The 18,129-nt window shown below is 43.1% G+C and overlaps 1 non-coding gene across 1 annotated transcript; it reads left to right on the top strand.

The window, feature by feature from the left end:
- Window positions 1-15,662: 15,662 nt before the first annotated feature.
- On the top strand, window positions 15,663-15,736 carry TRNAN-AUU (transfer RNA asparagine (anticodon AUU)). Its single transcript has one exon. It is a non-coding gene; the product is annotated as a tRNA-Asn (tRNA).
- Window positions 15,737-18,129: the final 2,393 nt, after the last annotated feature.

Genomic DNA, 18,129 nt, shown 5'->3' with positions numbered 1-18,129 from the left:
GAAGGATTGACTTATCCGAAACGCGTTGGCACCAGTTTTTTACTTTGGGTGGTAAGGTTCTCCTACACCTAACTTTTATCTTACTCTTAAGGAGTCTTTTTTAGAGGGATTCTAAGGATTCCCCTGTTGTTTTTGTTTTTTAATTATTGGGGAATATTTCCCAGAGCTGTTCCCTAGGGGAATATTGAAGGAAAAACCCAGACTGCTTTTTTCTTTTGTGGGGTTTTATATTTTTTCTATTTTTTCTGTTTGTTACCATATGGTTAATGGAGTTGATGTAAAATAAAAATCTGTTTTTACATAATACCACTTTTTGGATGGACTTTATACATCTCACCCTATGAGTATCTGAGGATCCTTGATTCTGAGGGAGGACGGCACCTGTACTTAAGAGGGGTCCAAGGAAGGATACGTTGAAAAGAAACCTTTCAATGAACATAGGGCCCAACTATAAGGTGAGCGTCATATTGAAGGGGGAGGATAAATCCTTTGCTGTATGAATATAAAGCTTTATGAGAAGATCAGAATAAAGAAACCTTTCAAGACACATAGGGCTCTTTATTAAGGTGAGCGTCTATACGTAGGGAGAGAGTGATCGCATGTGAATTCAGAGGTGACGTAAAAGATACCTTTTGAGGCACGTTCCCCTTTGGAGGAGGTTAGTCCAAAGGTGCGAACCTGTTGGAAGAAGTCTTCACCTAAATACTAAAGAAATTCATGAGGAATCTTGATATATTGTAGCGCTTGTGGACCACTCCATATTTTTTGTATTATATGTAAATTAGTGAGTGGTGATCCTAGGGAAGTGGTACAAAGCAGCTACAGGGCGCAAGTCTTACCACTCTTGTTTTTTTTTTATCAATTGGCGGCTCGTCCTGTCCTTCACATATCTCTGCTAGGTAATTTCAGCAGACATTATCCATCAGCAAAGGGCGGGAGATCATATTCTTCGCAGTGCTGACGGGATAAGCGTCTGTTTCGCTTAGTAAAGGGTGCTGAAGGAATCCGGGAACCGGAGGTAAGAACAACACACTAGTGTCTTTTAAAACTGTTTATTTCTATCTTGCGTACGCACACACGCATATCTGCATTTCTTTTTCATTCATGTATTTTCATATATCACTCTCCTGTTTGCCATTTTATAATTGATAAAACGTGCTAAGAGAGATTTGTCGCTATTTCATAGTTAAAGTGTAAAAGTAATGCGTTAAGGGATAAAGTGTAAAGCACACACGCAGCTCTACCTAAAGGTAAAAGGAGAGATTGGTGTGTTGCACGGTAGACGATCGAGGATCATCTACATTGATAAAACGTGTTAGTTGTGTTACGGTGGACATTGGTTTTGTATACACGTGTCTCTAACAAAAGGCTGAGACTCGCGTACGCAAAGGCCGACGCACGCAGCGTAAATTACGCAACGGAGTGTCTGGGTACGCCCACGTAACTCAAATCACACGATAGTGTTGATTTTTAAATAGCACAATAAGCGATAAATAGCGCAATAAGCGATAAATAGCGCAACAGGCGATAAATAGCGCAACAAGCGATAAATAGCGCAACAGGCGATAAATAGCGCAAATCTATTTTAAATCCGAAATTTAAATTAACAGATCCTTCTCCAAATTTACAACACATCTGGTCTAAAGAAAAATTTCTGCGCAGAAATAGAAATAGAAACAAAAGTGTGTATGTGGTGAGTGAGTGTTTGTTTTTACAATTTTGGGGATTGAACCACAGAAATCATCGAGTTCTCGTGAAGTACATACGTGTAAGTGACATACGTGGTGGCTAGGGAGGCATCTCTGGTTAAACATAAAATTTGAGCATTAGAGTGTAGCAGACCAGGAGGTCATACTGTAACAGACCAGGAGGTCAGACCAGGAGGTCGCATAACAGACCAGGAGGTCCAAGTACAGCAGACAAGGAAGTCCGCTATAGAGACAAGGCACAACACCAAGAAGGGTTGGTGCGACACCCATATAGGCCATAAAAAGCTCAGGCTGAAGGAATTCGCAGCTGCTGAATGTCGATTCCACTGGTCGCTCCGTACATAAGATTAGTTGCTTATGTGCTGAACGATTGTACCGCACGTAATTGTGTGCATTAAGTTAGTCTGACCAGTACCATTTGTGTACAAACCCGGTCATAAAACTATTTGTATATTCTGACGTGATTTGTGTAATTTTTTATTTTCTGAAGGGAAGTTCGCTGGTCACTCAGGAATTGTCCAACAACCAATAGTTACTGGAAAGAGTAAGTGTTCTTCGGATATCTCTCGCATGTTCCAGTAAATAGAGGTTCATAGGGGCCCTGGGTCGAGTACGCCAGCACTATATCAGTGTGTGGGCGTATTGGTCGGCGTGGACGAGTGAGTGAGGTGCTCGGTAAACTTCACCGTCAACCTATCTTTTAATATTTTGGTTTTTTGTAAGGGTTCGCTGAAGACCCTGAGATAAAGGTCAGAGGTAGAGCAAGCAACACCTGCAAATTATGGGGGCCAGCTGTTCAGGAAGGGGGCGATCAACCTCGGTTCGGGTTGATTCAGTAAACCGACAAGTCGGGTCGGCAAGGTATGTAATGTGTGAAAAATATGGTTTACATACAGAAATTTTATGTGATGAATGGGAGAGAATGACAGTACATGACGGGGAGAAATTCCCAAGAGTAGGTAGCTTCAGCCCAGAAGTGTTAATGAATTTAAGGAGGAGGATATGTCTCATTAAATCAACAAAGAGACGAATCCAACATTATGATTATTTGCAGCTATGGCAACAGGAGGGTGAAATACAGAGAGGATTGGCTCTGGCGGCGGGATCTGGCCCTATCAGGAAACTGATAGCCATGGCCCCGCCGCCACCATACATATCAGGAGAGAAATTGGTTGCGGAGAATGACGCATCAGGGGGTAACAAACAGGCACTTAGCAACTGTATAAATGTTAAGGATAATGTTAATAAGTTAACCAATGCAAGTATTAACCCGTGCAAGTTGTACCCTGTTTTGAACTTTCCCCAGGAGTGTGATCAAGAGGACGAATCGGCAACAATATCGGCGCTCTCTCTAGCAGCCACTATATCAGAAACGACAGTAGGCACGGCCCAGCCCATAAGATTAGTAACAAAGCCCCCTAGCGGAGGGACAGGTGAGGTCGTATCAACGGGTAAGTACGGCACCTTACACTATGCTGAAACCATTTCACCACAGGCTGTAGAATCTACACAGAATGATGTTAGTAGACTTAATCCTGTTAGGGTAATAGCTGTTCCAAATGGGAAAACTGACACATCAGGAGTCACTCCTATCAGGAACATTGCCATGTATAGCCCATTTTCCAGAATGGAATTAAGGACCATAGTGTCTGAATTCCCTGACCCCAGAAAAGACTTAGTTGCTAGCCAAAAATACATCAGAGACCTAGGAAACACTTTAGAGCCCAATAACAAAGACTGGCAGATATTGCTGAGGGCATGTTTACCCTCCAATGTCGACTCAGCTCAATTTTTAGCTGACTGTGGATTGGATCTGGATGTACCTCTTACAGATGTGTACAACAAAGATAACGTAAAAAGAATAAATTTACAGTTAAAGGAGTATTTCCCAGCTGTAGCCAAATGGAATAGAATTTTTTCCATTAAACAAAAAGAGACAGAAACAGCTGCTGATTATTTTCACCGGGCATTATTAGAAATGGCAAAGTACACTGGCATAGAGGACATTAGGACCAATGCAAACCATCAAGAAGTAGCAGTATCTGTGCTAATGGATGGTTTAAAAGAAGCATTAAAGACAAGGGTACAGACCACGCAACCATGTTGGCGAGGTCTGTCAGTGGCTACTTTGAGAGAGGCTGCTATTGATCACGACCGGAATATCACCAGACACAGGGAGTCGCAAGGTGATAAGTTAATGTCAGTAAGTATACAGGCCCTGACCACAAAACAGCCTGTGTTTATATCACCAAACCCTGTGGGTAAGTCAAATGTGGTAACATGTTATTTTTGTCATAAACAGGGACACATAGCACGAGACTGTAGAGCGAAAAATTCGCAAAGATCTTACCAACCCCCTAGACAACGACACGACACACGACATTGGGAGCAAGGTCCGCAGAGACGGAGTTATGAGCCACATGCAGGAGAAACAAAAAGATACCCCCCGAACAGAGACTGGCAAACTCCTGGCAGTTCCCATTTAACCCCTTCACAAGTAGTTGCTGCCAGCGGGATTCAGGGAGGTCACCATACCCAATAGGGGTGTGGCCATACCTGTAATCTGCAGCCAGTAAAATTGATTGCAAGCCTTGGGAGTGAACCTTAAATTGCAATCAATGTAGCTGGTAAATCATTAAACTTTCTTGTAGACACAGGGGCGGCCAAATCAGTGATAAATTCGACAGTGGGCATGAGAACCACTGGTAAGACAATTCCAGCCATAGGGGTAACGGGAGTAGTCCAGCATTACCCTGTTAGCAAACCAGCCGAGATTACAGTAGGGCCTTTACATACCAAGCATTCCTTTTTGCTGGCTGCATCGGCACCGACTAATCTCCTGGGAAGAGACTTATTGTGTAAAATGGGGTGCGTCATTTATTGTACTCCTGAAGGTGTATTCTTGGACATACCTGAGAATCACGCTCAGGAAGTGCGAGACATGTTAGACTCCCCATCAAAATTAATGTCACATACCATTATGACAAATAGGACTCCATCCCAAGTAGAAGAAATGACATCCCAGATACCAGAGTCACTTTGGACTAAAGATGGACAGGACACTGGATTAATGGCAAACGTAGCTCCAGTAGTTGTACAAGTAAAAGATGGTAGGATAGCTCCAAAAATCCCACAGTACCCTCTGAAGCCAGAGGTGGAGTTAGGAGTGTATCCCGTAATAGAGCGCTTGCTACAACAGGGTATTCTGGTAAGAACGTCCAGCACTGCCAATAGTCCCATCTTCCCTGTGAAAAAGAGTGGGGGGAGGGGTTACCGGCTAGTGCAGGATCTAAGGGGGATCAACAAAATAGTTGAGAGTCAGTTCCCCGTAGTGCCAAATCCAGCTGTCATCCTTATGCAAATCCCTCCCACTGCGAAATTTTTCACTGTTATTGACCTCTGCTCCGCTTTCTTTTCGGTACCTCTGCACCCTGACAGCCAATATTTGTTTGCATTCACATACAGAGGAGTCCAATACACATGGACTCGATTACCACAAGGTTTCATAGACAGTCCAAGTATATTTTCCCAGGCTTTGCATGATTGTTTACAGTCTTTCCAACCAGAGAGTGGATCAGTATTAATACAGTACGTGGATGATCTACTACTGTGTTCTGATTCATTGGAAGCATCCCTGAAGGATACGAAACAGCTCCTGTTTCATCTTTCAGACACAGGACACAAGGTTTCCAAAGACAAGTTGCAATTATGCCAAACTAAGGTAAAATATTTGGGACACTGTCTAACACAAGGACTGAGACACCTGACCACTGATAGAATTCAAGCAATTAGAGACATGACTCTGCCAAAAACCCAGCAACAGATCAGAACATTTTTAGGAATGTGTGGGTATTGCCGTAACTGGATCCCAGGGTTTTCCATTCTAGCGTTACCTCTGCAGGAGATGGTCTCCTCAAACAAACCTGATCGGATTTCGCATACAGACGAGTCCGAGATGGCATTTGAGAGACTTAAACAGTGCCTAACGCAGGCACCAGCATTAGGTATGCCAGACTATGGGAAACCCTTTGAGCTGTACGGAACAGAAAGTGCTGGTTGCACGGCAGGCGTCTTAACCCAAAAGCACGGTGATGCCAGCAGGCCAGTAGCATACTACAGCGCTCAGCTAGACACGGTAGCGCGATCCCTCCCCACATGCTTGCGAAGCGTCGCTGCGATAGCATTGCTAGTAACGAAAAGCGAAGATGTAGTGCTAGGTCACAACCTCACAATTCATACACCACATGCAGTGTCAGCCTTGCTAAATTCTGCCCAAACCAGGCACGTCTCATCAGCGCGGTTTACAAGATGGGAATTGGCACTAATGGCCCCCGTAAACATCACCATAAGGAGATGCAGTGCATTAAATCCTGCAACATATCTCCCAGGTGTGCCTGGACAGGCACAAAGGGTGGAGGATGAGAGTGGTGGGGAAGGAGAATTTAACACACAGGAGGACACACATGATTGTATGGAATATTTGACCCAAAATTTTACCGCAAGGCCTGACATCAGTGACAACCCGCTGAAAAATGTAGATCTAACTTTCTACACGGACGGTAGTTGTCACAGACAGTCAGACTCGGGAGACTTGTGTACTGGATACGCAGTCGTAGATGACCAAGGCACCATAGAAGCGGAACCGCTAGGCCCACCTCACTCAGCCCAGGTTGCTGAACTGGTCGCCCTAACCAGAGCATGTGAATTGGCTAAGGGCAAATCAGCCAATATCTACACCGACTCTAGATACGCATTCGGGGTAGTCCATGATTTCGGAGCCCTATGGCGCCTCAGAAATTTCATGACGGCAGCTGGTACACCGGTAGCGCATGCAGCTCACATCAAAAGGCTTCTAACAGCGATACAGGAACCCGACAGAGTGGCTGTTATCAAGTGTAAAGCACACACATATAGCCAGGACCCAGTATCACTTGGTAACAGCCGAGCAGACGAAGCAGCTAAGTTAGCAGCTGGTACCCCCAGACAGACAGACACCACACAACTGATGGTATTTAATACCATCAACACACAGAAGTTGTGTGAAATGCAAAATTTGTGTTCCACACAGGAAAAGGCAGTCTGGAAGGCGAAGGGATATGGCCAGGAGTCCTCAGGACTCTGGACGGATGGACAAGGTAAACCGGTGGCCCCCAGAGCATATCTTCCATGTTTAGCTGAGGCAGCTCACGGGCTGACTCATCTGGGCAAGGAAGGAAAGTGCAAGTTGGTAAGAGCATATTGGTGCGCCCCAGGATTTTCATCTCATGCAAGTAAGAGAGCAATGTCATGCCTTACCTGTTTGAGAAAGAATATCGGAAAGGCAATACCAACAGAACCATCTCATATCCCACCTGCAGGCGGTCCTTTCCAGGCAATACAGATTGACTTCATTCAATTACCCCCTTGTCGAAATTTGAAATATGTACTTGTTTGTATAGATGTGTTCTCAAATTGGGTTGAAGCATTCCCGGCGGCCACAAATACCGCTATGTTTACTGCTAAGAAAATTGTGCAGGAATTTGTATGTAGATATGGTATCCCTAGAATTATCGAAAGTGATAGGGGTACCCATTTTACAGGTGATGTCTTTCAAGGAATGTGTAAGTTGATGGGAATTGATAGCAAGCTGCACACTCCATACCGTCCACAGGCGAGTGCGAAGGTGGAAAGAGTGAATAGCACTATTAAAAATAATTTGAGCAAAGTTATGGCAGAAACAGGATTGACATGGCAAGAAGCTTTACCCATTGTACTGTACAGCATCAGAACCACTCCCAGGTCCCCTCTTAATCTGTCCCCTTTTGAAATCTTGTTTGGTCGACAACCGCATGTTATGATTAACCCTCAGGATGATTTGAAGTGTAACAATGAAGTGACTGTAAAGTACCTGGTTAATATGAGTAAACAGCTAAGGAATCAAAATAATAATTTGAAGTTGGTGATTCCTGATTTACCAGATAGTAATTGTCATGACATTGAACCTGGGGAGTATGTAATGATACGAAATTTTCTACGCTCAGGTTGCCTTATTGACAGATGGGAAGGACCATACCAAGTCTTATTGACTAGCACTACAGCATTGAAAGTTGCCGAGAGAGAGACTTGGGTTCATTCGTCCCATTGTAAGAAGGTTGCTGATCCAGAGAGGTCCCGTGATAAGGAACAGACGGTAGAGGACGTTGTATCACTGGAGTGTCTGTTCCAGGAGGACTGAGGCGGCACCTGAGCATTGAAAATCACAAGATCAAAAGCAGTTGTCGATTCCCTGTTCCCTTTTATTGTTTTTCTCCAACTTCCCATCCCCTCTCCCTCAAATTATTTTCCCCCCCTTCTCATTCTTCTTCGTTTCCTCCTATAAGATGGACTTGCCCCAAGAGACTGTGATCCGGATTTTCCTGTTGACCATGATGTTGACCAGAGCAGTCTGTTCCGGCGAGAGTACCATGGAGGTCGAGAGAGGTTCTGGAATGGGTTCTGATGACAGAGATGGAGGCGTAGTTTTCCGAGAACAACATAATCAACAAGCAAAGGCGAGTATCAGAAAACGATCCGATAGCATCGACAATAGAAGGAATTGTGAAGGATTGTTAGCTGAAGAAAACTGTATCTGTAGGCTCTGTGACAACGTAGTCGAGGATGGGTGCATTAAGAAATGCCAATCCAGTTTTAATATCCACATGGACCGGCATCCCTTGAGTGACTATCACTCCTTAGTGGGTAGCGTGTTAAATCAAACAGATTGTTGGGTATGCTCTCAAGTACCTCAAGGTCATAGCAAATCAGGACTAGTACCATTTCCTTTAACGATAGGGGAGGTACTTGAGCTAAGTGGTGGGAGACCGGTGGACAGGAGGTTTAATATCTCCAGTCCTCCTAGTTTGAAGCTCCACCAATATCATGTGGATAGATCCCTCATATGTTTTAACATTTCCAATCCCCGAAAGCCGGGAAATTGGGAAGTGTCATGGAGTAACCAAACCATGACCTTTTCATATAGAGCAGATAGAATGCCGACAGATACAGAGCTTATACGCCACATAGCCAGTAGAGGAAAATCTTTCCGGTATAGGTATACCCTAGGAAGTAGGATTACGAGAGTTGGAGAGGTATCACCAGGATACTGTGCACATATCGTACAAGCTGATACGTGTACTAGACAGATGGGAGAATTAGGGTTAGGAGATTTCACATGGAAAATGTGTAATATGGTTATGTCCTACTCCGTCCCATATGTTCTCCCCGATGATGCATATTTCATATGCGGGAGGAAGGCGTATAAGTGGCTTGCCCCAAACTCTGAAGGATTGTGTTATATTGGAAAAGTATTGCCTGAGGTAATGACTGTATCACATGCCAAAATGAAAGACATACACCGTGTTGCCCAAACTCCTTATACTCACACCCATTACGAGCACGTAGTTAAACGGCACCTGATAGAAAGAACAGAGCACCCGGCCTCTGACATGATCCATGAATCCACCGGGATTCAGTTTCTACTTGCGTTAGACCTCACTCGCACCGCCAGAGGAGTGTTGAATTATAAATACATATCTGCGCTCGCAAATTTGTTAGACAATATCACAGAAATGTATGATGACACGTTTAGGTATACTGGAAGAGAACTTCAAGCTTATAAAACAGAACTAGTTCAGCATAGAATGATTCTCAATTATCTCACAGCAGTAACAGGTGAATATTGTGTCACACTGGCAACGCAGTACGGCGTGAAATGCTGCACATATATAACGAATAGTACCGAGGACCCGGTCGAGGTCATAGACCAAAAGATGGACGATATTCTCCAATTGAAGTGGGAATTTCGCAGGAGACACAATCTCACCCTTGCTGCTGTGAGTAATGAGCTGACTAGTTGGGTGTCATGGTTGAACCCGCGAAATTGGTTCTCCGGTTTAGGAGAATGGGCTCAAGGAGTTATAACGGATGTAGGGAAGTTTCTCCTATGTATCTTAGGTGTTATCATAACGATTGGCTTGATATTTAGATGCGGTCAGGCTTTAACGAAGTGCAAACGAAGTACCAGGGTGATGAGTTTAAGGAGTGAGGGAATTGTAATGCGATTTCTACGGTCCGTTTCTTTCACCTGTTTTTCCGTTTTCCTCTGAGGTAAAAAGACCCACTTGGACGAGGAATTTGATGAGCCGATATACAGACAACAGATGGATTAAAGAAGAAGTTTTGACAACCTTATACACAGATTTTTGATGAACTATGCCATAGATCCCCAGTTTCCCTAGAAATTTTAAAATTACGCTAGCCCAACACTTTTGTAAATCTATGGACATTGACAAAGCTTTTTGCTCGCACCTTATGGGCAAAAGCACAAAGAAGACTGCATTCAACAGACACCAAACAAGACCTCAATCGACGAATGTTCATTAACCTGACATAGAATACCACTGCATTTACCGTAATTATGTATTTTCTTCATCTCTACAACCTTCAGGTAATTACACACATAGTATAGGGAATACAGGCACAGATATCAGCAATCACATATTCCCCCATTCATGTATCATCAACTAAAATGTGCTCCCCATTTTTGTTACAACCAAAATCCGAAAAAAGCTCGGTAAAGTTTGACAGCCCATCCACAGACCCGTACCACGGGATAAGAAGGAATTCAAATGTATACTTCGCAATACCTCGAAGCTTGATTTAAAACACGTACGGCACGATGATACATGACCCCCCAAACATGGATTCATACACACATGCTTCTGCTATCTCACTAGGTCATACCCTTTTCCTACCTTCTCCTCTCCTCCCCTACCCAACCATGTAAATGTATTAACCCCTGACATATATTTTTCTCTTTTTGAAATGTTTTAGGAAGTGGCAGTTATTGTTGACTGCCAAAGGGTGGACTGTCAAAGTCAGAAAAATATCACGATGCACACTGCCATATTTGCACCTCATATGTGTCCCTGCTGCGCATGCGTGCGCTCTCCCGTGCGTGCGCATACTCGCTGTTGCGGGCACCCGCAGGCGCACGGTATGCACATTTACGGTAGAGATTGTGTGCGTCTAGCGGGCGACTCTTTCGTTACATATTTTCACCATATAATGCATTTTGTAGATTATGGTCCCTTTGATAGATTCTGAAAGTTTAGTTAATGTAGTATGTTCCTGGACAGAGAGATCCCTCATTGTTTGATACGAAGGGTCAGACAGGAGTAATACAGTGGTGTTTAGTATCCATCGGAAGAGTATTTAATTAGCAATATTCCGGTGTTGGTTTGAAGCGGATCAATCGCTCGTGCGAATAGTTATGGACATAAGAAGTTTATGAACATTTACTGTATTTGCACTTACTTATCCATGCGGCGGGAAACCCAGTTTCCCTCCCACCTGAGCTGTTGGAAATAGTCACAGCCCACCTGTATGAATCAACCTATGACCTTTTGTTATAATGCGAAGACGAATTCCTGTGTCCAATGAACAATGAGATTGTAGGGACCATTGAATTGTATTGTGTGTGGGGCATAAATAGACAGGCCGATCACATCCAGCACTCACTCTTCATCGGTTATCATTGCTGAAAATCGGGAGCTGGATGTCCAGAGGCGCATGCGATCGTTTCCTTTGTGCGTAAGTTTTCTCCGTAATCATATTGTCTTTTCTTGTTATTATGGGCCATATCTTTCTCTCTCTCTCTTCTCTTTCTCTCATTTTCTCTTAAACGTACTTGTATTGTATTTACTGTGTAGTTACCTGGTTAGTTAGTCTATGTTATATTGTAGTGTATGACTTGTATTGTATTAATTCTTTTGCAAGTATAACATTCATAATATATATATTAGGCGTTGGACCCTAAGCACGGTATTTGTGTATTTCTTATAGTGTTAAGTATTCTCAGAGCGTCGGTGACGCTCGAACAGCTTTTGAGTTAATAAGGTTATACAGTGTTGCATTTACACCCTATCTCTACACTAAGGTTTTACAGCAAATTACATTGTTTGTGGTTTAGACATAAAGGTTTAACATTGTGAGCGTCGGCGCCGCTCGTGATCTCCTCGTGGTCTCGAGCGTCCGCTACGCTGATAGCGTAGCATTACGGTAGTCGCTCACCTATAAGTGTGCCCGATACCAACAGCGTATTCTCGTGAGCGTCTGTATCGCTCGAGCAGCCCGCTCCCGATACAGCGTCCGTTACGCTATAGCGAACCATTACGTTAGTCAGCAGCCAATAGCGTGCCTGCCTGTGATCTCTTGGCCGTGAGCGAACGTGACGCTTGAGCGTCTCGACCACGGCTAAGCGATTGTTACGCAACGAGCGTACCCTTACGGTACTCCATACGCAAATAGCGTACAGTGTTCTTAGACCTCACAAAGGGTTTTAAATAAGATAAATATTTAGCTTTATCAAAGCGCACTGTCAGCAGTGTTCATTCCGGGAGTGGACAACTGGGATGCAGACTTCCTCAGCAGACACGACCTACATCCAGGAGAGTGGGGACTCCATCAGGAAGTCTTCGCACAGATTGCAAGTCGGTGGGGACTGTTCCAGATAGACATGATGGCGTCCCGCCTCAACAAAAAGCTACAGAGGTATTGCACCAGGTAAAGAGACCCTCGGGCAGTAGCTGTAGACGCCCTAGTGACACCGTGGGTGTTCCGGTCGGTCTATGTATTTCCTCCTCTACCTCTCATACCCAAGGTGTTGATAATAGTAAGAAAAAGAGGAGTAAGAACAATTCTCATTGTTCCAGATTGGCCGCGAAGGACCTGGTATCCAGATCTGCAGGAAATGCTCACAGAAGATCCGTGGCCACTTCCTCTAAGACAGGACCTGTTGCAACAGGGGCCCTGTCTGTTCCAAGACTTACCGCGGCTGCGTTTGACGGCATGGCGGTTGAACGCCGGATCCTAGCGGAAAAGGGTATTCCAGATGAGGTCATTCCTACGCTAATAAAGGCTAGGAAGGACGTGACATCTAAACATTATCACTGTATATGGCGAAAATATGTTTCTTTGTGTGAGGCCAGGAATGCTCATACGTAAGAATTCCACCTGGGCCACTTCCTTCACTTCCTACAAACTGGAGTGAATTTGGGCCTAAAATAAGGCTCTATTAAGGTTCAGATTTTGGCCTTATCCATTTTCTTTCAAAAGGAATTGGCCTCTCTTCCTGAAGTAAGTACAAACTTTTGTGAAGGGAGTACTGCATATTCAGCCTCCTTTTGTACCTCCGGTGGTCCCTTGGGACCTTAACGTGGTGTTAAGGTTATGGTTTGAACCACTTAAAATGGTGGAGTTTAAATATCTCACTTGGAAGGTGGTCATGTTATTAGCCTTGGCTTCCGCTAGGTGAGTGTCGGAATTAGCAGCTTTATCACATAAAATCCCCTATCTGGTTTTCCATATGGATAGAGCGGAATTGCAGACCCGTCCTCAATTCCTGCTAAAAGTGGACTCATCCTTTCATATGAACCAACCTATTGTGGTGCCTGTGGCTACGCGTGACTTGGAGGATTCCGAGTCCCTTGATGTGGTCAGGGCTTTGAAAATTTACGTGGCCAGAACGGCTAGAGTCAGAAAAACAGAAGCACTGTTTGTCCTGTATGCAGCCAACAAGATTGGCACCCCTGCTTCAAATCAGACTATTGCTCTCTGGATCTGTAACACGATTCAGCAGGCGCATTCTATGGCGGGATTGCCGTTGCCTAATTCAGTCAAGGCCCATTCCACTAGGAAGGTGGGCTCTTCTTGGGCAGCTGCCCGAGGGGTCTCGGCACTACAGCTGTGCCGAGCTGCTACTTGGTCGGGTTCAAACACCTTTGCAAAGTTCTATAAGTTTGATACCCTGGCTGAGGAGGACCTCCTGTTTGCTCAATCGGTGCTGCAGAGTCATCCGCAGGAGCCCGTTTGGGAGCTTTGGTATAATCCCCATGGTCCTTACGGAGTCCCCAGCATCCTCTAGGACGTAAGAGAAAATAAGATTTTAAACCTACCGGTAAATCTTTTTCTCGTAGTCCGTAGAGGATGCTGGGTGCCCGTCCCAAGTGCGGACTACTTCTGCAAGACTTGTATATAGTTATTGCTTACATAAGGGTTATATGTTAGTTTTCATCGGTCTTGGACTGATGCTATGTTGTTTTCATACTGTTAACTGGGTTGTATATCACAAGTTATACGGTGTGATTGGTGTGGCTGGTATGAATCTTGACCTTGGATTAACAAAAATCATTTCCTCGTACTGTCCGTCTCCTCTGGGCACAGTTTCTCTAACTGAGGTATGGAGGAGGGGCATAGAGGGAGGAGCCAGTGCACACCCAGATCTAAAGTCTTTCTTAAAGTGCCCATGTCTGCTGCGGAGCCCGTCTATCCCCCATGGTCCTTACGGAGTCCCCATCATCCTCTACGGACTACGAGAAAAAAAATTTACCGGTAGGTTTAAAATGTTATTTTTTTCTCTGCAACCCACTGCTAAATTGTGCTTCCTAGCTGTTTTTTATAAAATCACTTAATTAAATCTAACTCTGATTACGTCAGAGAAGGCCAGGTACCCTACACCATAAGAGGGGGTTTGAAATTTTGACTTGTCTACTTAAAGATCACCAAAATCTGATCACAAGGTCAATTACATCCCTGGGTGGGATTGAACCACCAACCTTTTGGTTAATAGCCCATGTAAGTGAAAGAGATCCTGAAGCACTCACTCATCATGGGAAAGTACCAATGTGTTTCTTACAAAAATTCTCCAGATTATTGACTTTTTAAAGTTTTTCTAGGAAACGTTCTAGATAAATGCTTATTAGCCTTTGTCAGTATCTACTTTTGCAAGGTGTCTATGTGGCGCAATCGGTTAGCATGTTTGGCTATTAACCAAAAGGTTGGTGGTTCAATCCCACCCAGGGATGTAATTGACCTTGTAATCAGATTTTGGTGATCTTTAAATAGACAAGTCAAAAATTCAAACCCCCTCTTATGGTGTAGGGTACCTGGCCTTCTCTGATGTAATCAGAGTTAGATTTGATTAAGTGATTTTATAAAAAAACAGCTAGGAAGCACAATTTAGCAGTGGGTTGCAGAGAAAAAAAATTATGCTGGCAGAAAAGTCCAATTTAGTGACGAAACAGCTCTTCATTTTCTGATTTTATGTTTATGCTAACAAATTTGCTCTCTGAAAAGTGTCCACAAAGCCAAGTCTCTGATTAACACCTTTGTAGGGATGGTTTTTCACCTATTACTGAATTAAACTTGCTTCATTGGAAAGGCAGCAAGATGCATCCTCATTTCAATGTCTACTGAAATAATACAGGTTGACACCAGGAAACATAAACGTCACTGCATCCTTGCTGCTTCCTCATGGGGAAGTCTGTTTAATGTGAAAACAAGGTGATATCTAATCAGCACACAGGTAAGGAATTAAGAAAATCTTTCTTTATGGGTGAAGATGTTTCTCACAAAATTGTTGCACCAAAGCATCATTGAAATTCAAGCTGGAAAGATGATTTTAATATATCACTTGTACATTTTGTACTGCTCTTCTGGTGACAATGTAGTTTGTTTTTGTCCATTACCATTTTAATAATAGGGTAAAGAAAATTAAGTGGATTTTTTAAAGAAAACAATACTGTCAATATACTATTAAAACAAATTAAAATGGTAAAAGTTATTGTACTTTAAGTAAAAATAAAAGAGCCAAAATATCAATCCCAGTTTTGGATTACTTTAATTAACAAAAAACAATGCATATAGCAGAGGATAGTTTCAATCTGCCTACCTCTGGGTTATGGGCCCAGCATGCTTCCGTTGCAGTACTCTGCTGCTCATGTAAGTGCAAGAGATCCTGAAGCACTCACTCATCATGGGAAAGTACCAATGTGTTTCTAACAAAAACTCTCCAGATTATTGACTTTTTAAAGTTTTTCTAGGAAACGTTCTAGATGAATGCTTATTAGCCTTTGTCAGTATATACTTTTACGAGGTGTCTCTGTGGTGCAATCGGTTAGCATGTTTGGCTATTAACCAAAAGATTGGTGGTTCAATCCCACCCAGGGATGTAATTGACCTTGTGATCAGATTTTGGTGATCTTTAAGTAGACAAGTCAAAATTTCAAACCCCCTCTTATGGTGTAGGGTACCTGGCCTTCTCTGATGTAATCAGAGTTAGATTTGATTAAGTTATTTTATAAAAAACAGCTAGGAAGCACAATTTAGCAGTGGGTTGCAGAGAAAAAAAAATTATGCTGGCAGAAAAGTCCAATTGAGTGATTAAACAGCTCTTCATTTTCTGACTTTATTTTTATGCTAACAAATTTGCTCTCTGAAAAGTGTCCACAAAGCCAAGTCTCTTATTAACACCTTTGTAGGAATGTTTTTTCACCTATTACTGAATTAAACTTGCTACATTGGAAAGGCAGCAAGATGCATCCTCATTTCATGTCTACTGAAATAATACAGGTTGACACCAGGAAACATAAACGTTACTGCATCCTTGCTGCTTTCTCATGTGGAAGTCTGTTTAATGTGAAAACAAGGTAATATCTAATCAGCACACAGATAAGGAATTAAGAAAATCTTTCTTTATGGGTGAAGATGTTTCTCACAAAATTGTTGTCCCAATGCATCATTGAAATTCAAGATGGAAGATGATTTTAATATATCACTTGTACATTTTGCATTGCTCTTCTGGTGACAATGTAGTTTGTTTTTGTCAATTACCATTTCAGGAATAGGGTAAAGAATATTAAGTGGATTTTTTAAAGAAAACAATGCTGATAATATACTATTAAAACAAATTAAAATGATAAAAGTTATTGTACTTTAAGTAAAAATAAAAGAGCCAAAATATCAATCCCAGTTTTTGATTACTTTAATTATAAAAAAAAAATGCACATAGCAGAGGATAGTTTCGATTAATCGACCTCTGGGTTATGGGCCCAGCATCCTTCCATTGCACTACTCTGCTGCTCATGGAAGTCCGAGAGATCCTGAAGACTAAATTGATTAAAGGCCTAAAAGTACTGGACTATAAGGAAAGACTTACTAGGCTGAATATGTATACACTAGAAAAGAGGTGCCTAAGAGGAGATATTATTAATATCTTCAAATATGTAAAGATACATAACAAAGAGTTATCAGAGGAATTATTTATTAAAAGAACACGTGGTCACTCGCTGCGACTGGAGGAAAGTTCAGAATGCAATGGAGGAAAGGGTTCTTCACTGTTAGGGCAATCAGGATGTGGAATTCCCTGCCAGGGAAGGTGGTAATGGCGGACTCTGTAATTGGATTTAAAAAAGGAATGGATACATTTCTGAATGAAAAAGCTATCCAAGGTTATAATACTTAAAATATCAACATGGTTAATCCGGGGGTAACATGAGTTATAGTAGCTAACTAGTCATAAAACATTATTCAGCAAGTATGTAGAATCATCACAACTTAAAACAGGTTGAACACGATGGGCAATTTGCCTCTATTCAACCTCAAAAACTATGTTACTATATGTTACTATATTACTGTAGTATACAGAACACCACAATGCAATGAGCAGTGATAGTGAGCACTGATGAGGATACTAGAACTGACACTGAGCAGCAAGATGCAGCACTGGACTATTAGTAATGTACTGTAGTATGCTGAGCACCACAATGCAGCACAAGACAATGAGCAGTGATACTGAGCACTGATGAGGATACTACTGAGAACTGACACTGAGCAGGAGAGACACACTACTAGTATTACTGAGCAGCAATAAGTAACCACTGATACTGAGCACTGATATTGAGATTTCCACTGAGAGAACATAGCCACGTCCTCTCCGCTCTCTCTTCAATGCACGAGTAAAAATGGCGGCAACGCGCAGCTCTATATATAATATCCGAATCTCGCGAGAATCCGACAGCGGGATGATGACATTTTCCCTTGTTCAGGTTTTCCGAGTCAGGCGGGAACAACCGAGCCTGCCTCAGACCAGTGTAAACCACGTGGAGTTCGTGGGGAATTCGGTTCTCGGAGAACCGAACCCGCTCCTCTCTACCTTATACCCATCAATTTTTTTTATTTTCAATCTAAGCCCCTGCAGTTTTCTGTAAGCATCTGCTTCGCTATGATGATCAACAAGTCACAAGGGCAAACACTCAGGGCTTGAGGCATAGATCTTTGGACCAGCTGCTACAAGCATGGCAGAGGTGTCACTATCACTGGTGACACCCAGAGAGGTGGCGAGGGAGATTGTAATGCAGTGCGTGCAAATAAGCAGCGCAATGGTAAAAAGGAGGCATGATTTCATAGGTAGGGGCGTGGCCTGGTGGCCTGAATCTACATTTTGTTGCTCCGGGTGTCCCGGGGGTTGGGGGCTGCACCCGGGGACTAGTGTGTAAGCGGTGCTGGCTCCTGCACAGTGACAGGGCATGGCCACCCAGTATGACACCTCCCTTTTTTACCATGC

The sequence above is a fragment of the Pseudophryne corroboree genome, unplaced genomic scaffold (genome assembly GCF_028390025.1).
Source record: "Pseudophryne corroboree isolate aPseCor3 unplaced genomic scaffold, aPseCor3.hap2 scaffold_316, whole genome shotgun sequence".
Lineage (NCBI taxonomy): Eukaryota > Metazoa > Chordata > Amphibia > Anura > Myobatrachidae > Pseudophryne > Pseudophryne corroboree.
The sequence above is the reverse complement of the archived record's forward strand: the minus strand, read 5'-3'. Positions and strand labels throughout refer to the sequence as shown.